Raw genomic sequence first — 12,277 nt, forward strand, 5'->3', positions numbered from 1 at the left:
AGACGGATACAAGAGCACCCGCAGGGATGGCACTAACAATCCCGGAGGATGAATTGATGTCTATTCCCAAGTACGCACTCAGGGTCACAAATCCGGTTTGGCACAAACCCCCTGCAAACCCTCAGAGTAACACTCATCTACAGATCTCCAGGCCTACATCTACAATTCCGCACAGCCATCAACACGTCCATCGTCACGCACGCCCTCACATCCACAGGATACATGTGGCTGTGGGCCAGGAACTTCTGGCTGGATGAGAACCACACCAGCATCCATCATTGGTCCATCCACATTAGCATCCACGTCTCCGATGGGCAACACACTGTCACACACCCCGCTACCAATCCCCCAAAGATGCTTGATGTAAGTCAACACAGACATGCTACGTGGGACAATGGAACCAACACCACTGCCACACCCTGCAACCTCACACACTGGATCAGCAACTGATCCAACAATCTAGCCACGTTGACGGACTTTCCTGTGACGCACATCAACAATTAAGCCACCTGGGACAAGGCAGACCTACTGGACTCATACACGTCTAGCAGGACTCTTGTGCACAGCTTGCAACACAAATAACCATCAGTGGCCTTACAACCCTGGAAAACGGCACTCACAGTCATCACCATATCATCAGCAAGGTCAATTGGAGATCCTTCAGATGGGGACGAGGCCAAAAAACCGCACGACATCAAGGAGCTCATCAGCATTGTGAGTGCACTGACATCAGCTCTCCATCCAAAAGACACCCCACCCTTGCAAGGCTGAGCCAATCCCTTGCAACTTTCTACCACTGCAAGCTCATGGACATACACGCAAGCCTTGGCACACAGAGGCAGAACGCACTAATATACGCGTGACCAACCACCCTCAGGTTTTGGACTTCCATCATCAGCAGATACAACACCCGGCTCATGTGCAACATCCCCTGGGGATCTCCATCAGGACCCTTCCCACACATCTCAACCACATCATTCCCCATCCTTGTAGCCCCCGTCCAGCACGTCATGTATGTATCTTTGGAGTTAGCCACATTCCATGGTAGATAGAGGTATGCAGTGACCCAGGCCCTTCTTAGACAATGGACGGCAGGAACGCTAGCTCTCAAGGAACCTCAACGTGCTTCCCTAACCAGAAAATGTCATCAGGAAGACAGTCAAAGAGCAATAGACAAACTTCCTCCACGCAAAGAGCTCCAGGCAACCTGCACAAGACCATCTTCCACAGTAATCACCCCACTGCAACCGTCATCATTGCCACCAACACCGACAACTTTGCTCTGCTCAACAATGGTGAGGCCACCCCCCTTGATCTCTCCACAGCATTATGCACGATGTGCTCACACACTGTCAGCTCACACATCTCCAACACTGGTATCCAGGGGATGGACCAAGATGAAATCACCAAGTGGCTCACCAGCAAGGCCATGGGAGTGGGACTCAAGCCTTCAGCATGTAGTACAGTTGCATCATCTGGCACATGGCCCAGGGCTTATCTCTCAGCGTGTCAATCTTCAATGTGTCCATGACCCCCCTCTCCACCATCACATGCGCACACAACCTCATCATCATCTCGTATGCCATTGACAGCCAGCTGCTCCTCACCCTCACCAAAGACACAGCCATTGCCAGTTCCAACCTTCGAGAAGGCATGAGGTCCGTTGATGAATGGCTGAACATCAGCCACCTGAGGCTGGACTTGTACAGGACTGAGGTAATCATCTGAGGATTGTCCCCTTACAGCTGGGTCAACTCCTTGTGTCCCACCCGCCAGGGCACTGCACCAGCACCCAGTGGCCACGCACACAAGATGGTGTGCATCATGGACTCGTCGCTCACAATTGCCTTGCAACTCACCAGCATCTGTACCTCATGCTGCAACACCCTCCGCATGATGCACATGACCCACAGATTGATCCACTCCAAGGCAAGACAGACCGTCCCCCAGGTCCACGACACCAGCCGTGTCAACTACAGCCACGCCCTCTACAGAGCAAGTACAGCCAAACTCCCGGAAAACTTGTCCACATCGAGGGTGCATCTGCACACCTCAGCTTCAACATCCTGAGCCCCAGCCACATCACCGTTCACCTGAGATAGCTGCAATGGATCACTGTCTGTTGCAGGATGACCTTCAGACTCCTCACCCACACTCAGGAGGCAGTCCACAACCCCAGACCCCAAACCAACCTTGGACGTCTGTCATCCAAGACTCCGTTGGGCCAACTCCGTGCATCCAACCTTGCCCTGGCCAACATTCTTCACATCCACCGAAGTCCAGCATGCAGGACATAGTTCTCCCACCTGGCTGAACATACCTGGGACTCCCTCCCCAGGCACCTCCACATGAGCCATGACCTCTACACCTTAATGATGCTCTTCCAAATTGGTCTGTCCGCACAGTATTGCAAGCCCCCCCTCAGCAGCTTGAGGCCATCACGGGTGAGTATTGTGCTCCATGTCTGTATTGGATGATACATTGTGACCCATGTGTGTCCTGTACCGGAACTCAGATCCCAGGGTATGGATGGCTGGAGTTAGTTCAAAACTCAGGCATAGTTTGACATTTCCCCACACATATGTTGTGGACTCATGCAAAATGACTGCAACATCTAATTAAAGAAAATTAGTTTTATTATTGGTGGGGGGCGTCTATTGTGGGTAAAAATAGGTGCTATCCAGTGTGCCTAGAATCCAAAGTTCGCAGGGGGAGATAGGATCCTTTGCATTTGAAGTCATCAGAGTCCAGAACACAGTGTTTGTCATCGTTGGTCAGACTGTGACCAGCAAGTCCATGTGGCAGAGAATGTCAGTGAATGAGGTGCTGCTGTTGCGCACGAAGGCCAGGTGCCAGGCCAGGTGACCTGGGAGATGTGGATGGTCCGCTGCCTCTCACGGTGTTTTCCGTGGACGACCAACCTCCCTCGCGGGACCCTCTGATGAAGGCCTTGACGATGCTTGGGACGCTCCATCGGACGAATCCTCCTCCTCTTCCCTCCCTGCGGCTGGTGTTGGTCTTCGCCTGGTGGCACAGGGAGGGTTGCCCATGTTGTTGGCGATCCGACGGAGTGAACGGCTTATGTCCGTTTGCACCGCCAGGAGCTCAGCCAGTCTTGCCTCCATCCGTCCTTGGTGTTGTTTTGACTGGCGTGTTGCTCGGCCTGCTGGTTCTTAATCTCTGTGAGGGTCTCCACTACCTGGCTGATGGCCCTGGAGTCACGCCGGTATGCGTCCATGATGTTGCGAATGTGTGACATACCGGTCCCTTCAGCTGGTTGGTCAGGTTCTCGCCTCTGCCTGCCTCCACTCCCACCACCCCTGCCCACACGAACCTGGCCTGCCGTTGTGGGCACATCGGGTCTACGGGACCCCCGAGGGATGGCAGTTGCAGGGTTGTCTACCTCCTCCTGGGTGCCCCGCGAACCTTGTCCCTCCAGGTCAGACTGGCTCAGTTGTTCAGTGCGGGCAGGGCTCCTGGGTGTCTCCTGGGATGTGGCAGGAATGGGGGTGGTGGTTGGCACAGATGTACCTGAGGCAGGTGCTGCAGGGGCTTGGACACCAGAGGGTCCAGGTGGGTTGGGGTCATCCGCGGAGTGTTGAGAGGCATCGCTGCCGGTGGTATCAGGTTCCTCCCGAGCCTGGGACTGTGATTCTTCCCCCCCATTGTTGGGGGAGATCCATGACGTTGCCCTGTGTGTGAGAGAGAGAGACAATGTTAATGCTGTTTCATGCGACATCCATGTTTCATACATATTCAAGTTGGCACAGTTCCTCCAGGTAATTGTATGTGCCTAGCGATCCCCTCACTGTTCACTTGTGGATGGGTATGTTGCGGGGGACAGATTGAAATGTTCTCCTGAGTGTTTGACATGTGGATTTTTGGCTTGGATGATTCTTTGGCTATGGATTGATCTTGTTGTGTCACATGTCCATTGTGAGAGTGGGTAAGTCCATTGCCTGCCCCGGGGGTGTGTGCTTGTGTAACGGGTGTGTGTGACAGTGCCTGCTGGTGGGTGTAGTGTGATTTGGCTGTGGGTCTCCCAGGTGATGTATCTGTCCCTTCATGGTGCATGCTGCCATGACAGTGAATGTGAGTTTCTGTCCTAGATATCTGAGCTTGTGGTGTTGGTGTTTGAATTTACAGTGGTCACAGGAAGGCCTTGTGCTGCCTACAGCAGGGCCAAGTGTCAGCTACCTTGTCAGTACTTTGCCAGTCCCTGTGCATTGAGCATGGTGCATCGGTATGTACCTGGGCCATATGGGCTGAGGGCAATGGTGTCTGATTCAGAGTTGAACAATGTGTTTTGTGAGCCCCACCCTCCCAGCATCCCAGACATCCAGTCTTGGGTTTGTGCTTCATGTAGCCTGGGACATGGCATGGCCTTGCTTTGTGGATGGGGCATACACATGTTAGTGGTATGAGCGTTGATTTTGAGTGTGGTGGTGTCCGGTAAGGGCTTGGGGGTAGTTGTGTGCATTTGGTGTAATTGGGGTGTGGATGCCATTACCCCCATGTTACTTAAGTTGTTTGTGTACTCACCAGGCTCTGCAACTCCTTCGACTCCGTGTACTCCCACCGGCGGAAGCAGGGCCATCACCTTCTCCTCCCAGGTATGGTAATGTACCGGTCTGCGGGGCAGCCCACCTCCAGTGATGTTGCTCTGGGCGTAGTCCTCATTCATTTTGCGCTTGACTGCCCCCCGCAGATCATACCACTGGCTTGGCATTCATTCCTGGTCCTTCTGATGGGCGCAACAGCATTCACCCTATCGACGATCCTCTGCCACAGGCGTGATTTTTCGGCTATGCTGGTCTGTCTGACCAATGTTCCAAAGAGCTGTGGCTCGACTCTGATGACTTCGCTGACAAGGATGTCCAGCTCCTCCCTTGTGAACTTTGGATTTTTGTCTGTGGGCATGGTGTGGGGTGAGGGTGTGGATGGTTGTGGGTGTGTGGGTGTGAATGTGAAGGTGTGTGTATGAATGTGAAGAGGGGGTATGTGTGAAGGAGTGTGTGTGAAGGTGTATATGTTAAGGTGTATGGGTGCAGTTGTTGGGGTGTGCTCTGTAGCTGCTGTGAGTCTGTTGCAAAGGCTCATGGTTTGTGTGTGTGGGCCCTTTTTATTGGTCCATTTGTGGGTGGGCCTGAGTTTGAATTTTTAGTGGGTGTGTTATAAGAGGTGGTTGTGAGTTTGGGCCTCTGTTTACCTGTTTGGATGTGCCAGGTCAGTCATTTTGATGTTTTTTGTACTGTAGACGTGTTTTGTGGTGTTGTGCAAGTCGAATTGACCCTCCTTGTGCTGTTTTACAGTGTCCTGGTTCAGTACGAGTCGTTTTCGCGTATGTAAGGTGCGTCCATACGCGATGTTGTTGTACCATGCTCGCATACGCAATGTTGTTGTAAGGTCCGTACATACGCGATGCTGGGGGACGGTGCTGGGGTACGGTGCGTACAAGTACGGTGCTGGGGTACGGTGCGTCCAAGTACGGGGCTGGGGTACGGTGCTGGGGTACGGTGCATCCAAGTACGGGGCTGGGGTATGGTGCTGGGGTACGGTGCGTCCAAGTACGGGGCTGGGGTACGGTGCGTACAAGTACGGGGCTGAGGTACGGTGAGGACATGGAGGGGGGGTGCGGTGCTGACATACGGGGGTATGGTGCTGACATACGGGGGGGGACGTGCGGACATACGCGGGGGGAGGGGGGGGCTGTACGACTCGTATCCCGGGCACAAGTTTACCCGGGATACGAGTAGTACAGAGTTCGCTCCGTACGGGACGTTTTACATACGCTTGTATATTGGGAAGGGCGTTACGGATCGTAATTGTGCGCTCGGACTTCAGTTTTACGATTTGTATGTAAAACTGTCCGGGTACGTCTCGTAACCTTTTCCCGAAGTGATTCATTTGTATTTTTCACGTACGAATCGTACCCGTGGAACGGGACTAAAAATATACGGATACGAGTCGTACGGGAAAATTTTTTACCCGATCGGAATCGGCACCATAATGTGAAAAAAATTCAACATATACATATAAAATATAATATATATACTTAATAATATTTACAATTAATTATTGTAATAACTTATAAATTGTTAAAAAACATTTTATAATTTATAAATACATACATACAACAATAATATAAATAAAAATATAAACAATATATATAACACATTTAAAAAAAAATGTTAAATTATACACTACATTAACTAAAACAGTAAATATTGGATATCCTAGGGGTAAAAATTACTATTCCCACTCCAGAGAGTGCAAAAATAGGGAAAGTGTTGGATAGCGTAGGGGTAAAAATTACTATTCCAACTCCAGAGTGCAACAGTAGGGAAAGTGTTGGATAGCATAGAGGTTAAAATTACTATTCCAACTCCAGAGAGTGGAACAGTAGGGAAAGTTGAATAGCGTATGGGTTACAATTACTATTCCAACTCCAGAGAGTGCAACAGTAGGGAAAGTGTTGGATAGTGTAGGGTTAAAAATTACTATTCCAACTCCAGAGAGTGCAACAGTATGGAAGTGTTGGATAGCGTAGAGGTTAAAATTACTATTCCAACTCCAGAGAGTGCAACAGTAGGGAAAGTGTTGGATAGCGTAGGGGTTACAATTACTATTCCAATTCCAGAGAGTGCAACGGTAGGGAAAGTGTTGGATAGCGTAGGGGTAAAAATTACTATTCCAACTCCAGAGAGTGCAACAGTAGGGAAAGTGTTGGATAGCTTAGAGGTTCAAATTACAATTCCAACTCCAGAGAATGCAACAGTAGGGAAAGTGTTGGATAGTGTAGGGGTAAAAATTACTATTCCAACTCCAGAAAGTGCAACAGTAGGGAAAGTGTTGGATAGCGTAGAGGTTAAAATTACTATTCCAACTCCAGAGAGTGCAACAGTAGGGAAAGTGTTGGATAGCGTAGAGGTTAAAATTATTATTCCAACTCCAGAGAATGCAACAGTAGGGAAAGTGGTGGATAGCGTAGGGGTTAAAATTACTATTCCAACTCCAGAGAGTGCAACAGTAGGGAAAGTGTTGGATAGCGTGGGGGTAAAAATTACTATTCCAACTCCAGAGAGTGTAACAGTAGGGAAAGTGTTGGATAGCGTAGAGGTTAAAATTACTATTCCAACTCCAGAGAGTGCAACAGTAGGAAAAGTGGTGGATAGGAAAGGGGTAAAAATAACTTACTAATAATTACAACAATTTATTAAAAAATAAATAATAATAATGTTATTATTAAATAACAATAAATTAATTAACAATACCAATAAATAAGTACTTAAAAATAATTACCAATCAATAATTAATTAACAATTAAATTGATTAATACAATTAAAAATTTATTATTAACAATTAATTACCAAATAATAATAAAATAAAATGATTTTCAATGCCCCAAAACAATAATTATTAAAACATATTCATATTTAGTAATTAATAATTAATAAAATATAAATTATTGCTAAATGCCAATACATATTAATTACTGACAATTCATTACCAATTATTAATTAATGAACAAATTAATACGTAAAACATAAAAATATTGATTATCAAAAAGTTATTACCAATTAATAATTAATTAACAATAAATTAATTATCAATACTCAACAATAAAATAAATAATTACTTAATTACAATTAAATTACTTCCCACCCTATTGCTCTATAAACTCACAACACACTTCAATAATAAATTAATGCACTTAATATATTTACCAATTAATCAATTAATACAAATTAATTACCAATTAATAAAAATTAATTACCAATTAATAAAAATTAATTACCAATTAAAATTATTTAACATAAAATTAATTATCAATACCAATGAATAAAAAAAATAATTACTTAATTACAATTAAAATACTTCCCACCCTATTGCCCTATAAACTCACAACACACTTCAATAATAAATTAATACACTTAATATAATTACCAATAAATAAATTAATAACAATTACCAATTAATAAAAATTAATTACCAATTAATAATTATTTCACATAAACGTTATTATCAATACCAATAAATGAATACAAAATTACTTAATTACAATTAAATTACTTACCACCCTATTCCCCTATAAACGCACGACCCGCTACAAAACTAAAACACAAAGGTGCCGATTCCGATCCGGTAAAAAAAAATACCGTACGACTCGCATCCGTATTTTTTTACGTACAAGTCGCACAAGTACCGTACAAACTGCCAAGTACGATTCGCATGTGAAAAACTCCATACGAATCACATCCGGAAAAGTCCCCCACACGTCCTCGGGTCGGAAATTGTGTCCGACACATCCCCGGACGATTTACCGTACGAATCGGAAAAATGAAGTCCGACCGCGCAAGTACGATCACTCCCGTCCTTTCGATTTCACAACTGTATGCAAAAAACACCGTACGGACCGAACACCCATAGCAAGCATGGAGACACGTGCCCGTATACGCGCCGAACACCCCACCACAGACCCCGCATGTACGCGCAAAATGCCCCCCGGCCGCGGATGTACGCGCCGAACCCCCACCCGTGTATGTACGAACCGTACCCCCACCCCACCCGTGTATGAATGGAGCGTACCAACACCCCACCCGTGTATGTACGGACCGTACCCCCACCCCACCCGTGTATGTACGGACCGTACCCCCATCCCACCCGTGTATGTACAGACCGTACCCCCACCCCACCCGTGTATGTACGGACCGTACCCCCACCCGTGTATGAATGGAGCGTACCAACACCCCACCCGTGTATGTACGGACCGTACCCCCACCCCACCCGTGTATGTACGGACCGTACCCCCACCCGTGTATGAATGGAGCGTACCAACACCCCACCCGTGTATATATGGACCATACCCCCACCCGTGTATGAATGGAGCGTACCAACACCCCACCCGTGTATGTACGGACCGTACCCCCACCCCACCCGTGTATGTACGGGCCATACCCCCACCCTACCCGTGTATGTACGGACCGTACCCCCACCCGTGTATGAATGGAGCATACCAACACCCCACCCGTGTATGTACGGACCGTACCCCCACCCCACCCGTGTATGTACGGACCGTACCCCCACCCGTGTATGAATGGAGCGTACCAACACCCCACCCGTGTATGTACGGACCGTACCCCCACCCGTGTATGAATGGAGCGTACCTCCTCCCTACCCGTGTATGTACGGACCGTATCCCCACCCCACCCGTGTATGTACAGACCGTACCCCCACCCCACCCGTGTATGTACGGACCGTACCCCCACTCGTGTATGAATGGAGCATACCAACACCCCACCCGTGTATGTACGGACCGTACCCCCACCCGTGTATAAATGGAGCATACCCCCACCCCACCAGTGTATGTACGGGCCGTACCCCCACCCCACCAGTGTATGTACGGAGCGTACCCACACCCCACCCATGTATGTACGGACCGTACCCCCACCCCACCCGTGTATGTACGGACGTACCCCCACCCGTGTATGAATGGAGCGTACCAACACCCCACCCGTGTATGTACGGACCGTACCCCCACCCGTGTATGAATGGAGCGTACCTCCACCCCACCAGTGTATGTACGGGCCGTACCCCCACCCCACCAGTGTATGTACGGAGCGTACCCACACCCGTGTATGAATGGAGCGTACCCCCACCAGTGTATGTACGGGCCGCACCCCCACCCCACCAGTGTATGTACGGAGCGTACCCACACCCGTGTATGAATGGAGCGTACCCCCACCCCACCAGTGTATGTACGGACCGTACCCCGACCCGTGTATGTACAGACCCTACACCCAGCCCCCCTTGTATGTACCGTGCGAAACACCACCACCGATGGACGGTGCAGACCAACACCCTGCCCGTGTTCGTACGCACCCTACCCCAGGCCCACACACCAGCACCCTCACCCAACATCGGGCATGTACGAGTCGTACTAAGCCGTAGCAAAGGACAGCACTGTACAACAACATGGCCCATGTACGCACTGTACAGAGGCTAAAAACACTCCTACTGAACCAAAACTAACCAAAAAAACACAAGGACAGTCAATCCGAGGCACACAACACCACAAAACATATCCAACAAGGCCAAATACATCCTATACACTGACCTGCAACTGACAAACAGAGAAACAAGAGGCCCAAACCACTACCACTCCTTATAACACACCCACCCAAAGTTCAAACACAGCCACACCCACAAATGGACCAATAAAAAGGCCCAACACACACAAACCATGATCCTTTGCAACAGATCCACTGCTGCCAGACCCCAGAGACAACGCACTGCACCATACTTCAACCATCAATACACCTTACACTTGCACTCCTTCACACAACCACCATCACAAACACACCCTCATCACATTCACACACACACACACCTGCACACCCACAACCATCCACACCCACACCCATCCACACCCCCACCCCCACAACCATCCACACCCACACCCCACACCATGCCCACCAACAAGAATCCAAAGTTCACAAAGGACGAGCAGGAGTCCCTTGTCGACGAAATCATCAGAGTCGAGCGACAGCTCTTTGGAACATTGATCAGACGGACCAGCATATCAGAAAAAACTGCCATGTGGGAGAGGATAGTCAATTCCGTGAATGCTGTTGGGTCCACCAGAAGGACCAGGCATGAGTGCCAAGCCAGGTGGTACGATCTGCGGAGGACGGTCCGCCGCAAAATGACGGACGAGCACAACCAGGCCAACATCACTGGAGGAGGGCCGGCCCGCAGACCGGTACACTACCATCCCTGGGAGGAGAAGGTGATGGCCACGCTGCCGCCGTTGGTAGTAGACGGACTAGAAGGAGTCCGAGAGCCTGGTGAGTACACAAACAACTCACCTCACATGGGGGGAACGCCATATACAACCCAAATACCAATCATGCACGCAACCCCCCCAAAGCCAGCACCGGACACAACCACACTCCAAAAACACACACATGCCACTAGCGCCTCCATGCCCCATGCCCCAAGCAAGGCCATGCCAAGTCACAGGCCACACAAAACACCAACACAAGACAGGATGTCCCTGATGCCGGGAGGGTGGGCCTCAAAACTAACATAGGGCAACTCTGAAGCACACAACAATGCCCTCAGCCCATATGGCTAAGGGCACAGCCATACAAACAGTGTGTCCCAACACAGTACTGTTTTGCCTACTAATGGTGGCCGCGTTGCAGGACGACATTGGTATGAAGGCACAATTTGCACATAACAGCAGCCAATCAACACGCAGCACACTGAAAGAGTGTCAGCACACACCGCCACAGCAGCAGCGCAGACTCACACTCCGCCCAATGGGTGCCCGCAGAGAAGAAACAAACCCACATGAACAAGCCAATGGCCTTTGCAAGACCTGCAAACTGTGTGTGCCCAGGTAGCTGGGCTGAGGTGACAGAGGGTGACACACAGAGGGAGGAAGAGGGGCAGAGAGAGGGACAGAGACAGAGGTGGACACAGGGAGACAGACAGAGGGAGGGAGGAGGCTGACAGAGGGAGGGAGAAGGGGAGACAGAGGGAGACGCACAGAGGGAGGAGGCTGACAGAGGGAGGGAGAAAGGGAGACGGACAGAGGGAGGAGGCTGATAGAGGGAGGGAGCAAGGGAGACAGAGGGAGACGGACAGAGGGAGGAGGCTGACAGAGGGAGGGAGAAAGGGAGACGGACAGAGGGAGGAGGCTGATAGAGGGAGGGAGAAAGGGTGACAGAGGGAGATGGACAGAGGGAGGAGGCTGATAGAGGGAGAGAGCAAGGGAGACAGAGGGAGACAGACAGAGGGAGGAGGCTGACAGAGGGAGGGAGAAAGGGAGACGGACAGAGGGAGGAGGCTGACAGAGGGAGGGAGAAAGGGAGACGGACAGAGGGAGGAGGCTGACAGAGGGAGGGAGAAAGGGAGACAGAGGGAGACAAAATCACCCTTGGGTGGTGTGGCCATGTCCGCTCATCAGCAGGTGGACTGTGTGCATGTAGACAAGGTTTGGCAGTGCCTTAACCCCCCCCTTCAACCTTTGATAAACACTAGGCCATGTGTCAATCTGTGCACGAGTACATCCGTGCTGCAGGCACAAACAGAACCTTACACCCAGTATACCTACCCATTGTGTTCGTCAGAACCCTGTCACAAATTGTTAAGTTACCTACCTGCATTCTCAAATAGCATGGAAAAAACACCATTTGGCCACGTACAGTGCAACACGTAAGGCGGCTCTGCATGGCTTGCTACGCCCGCTCACTACACTGCTGACTGCGTT

Source organism: Triturus cristatus, chromosome 1_1 (assembly GCF_964204655.1).
Source record: "Triturus cristatus chromosome 1_1, aTriCri1.1, whole genome shotgun sequence".
Classification (NCBI taxonomy): domain Eukaryota; kingdom Metazoa; phylum Chordata; class Amphibia; order Caudata; family Salamandridae; genus Triturus; species Triturus cristatus.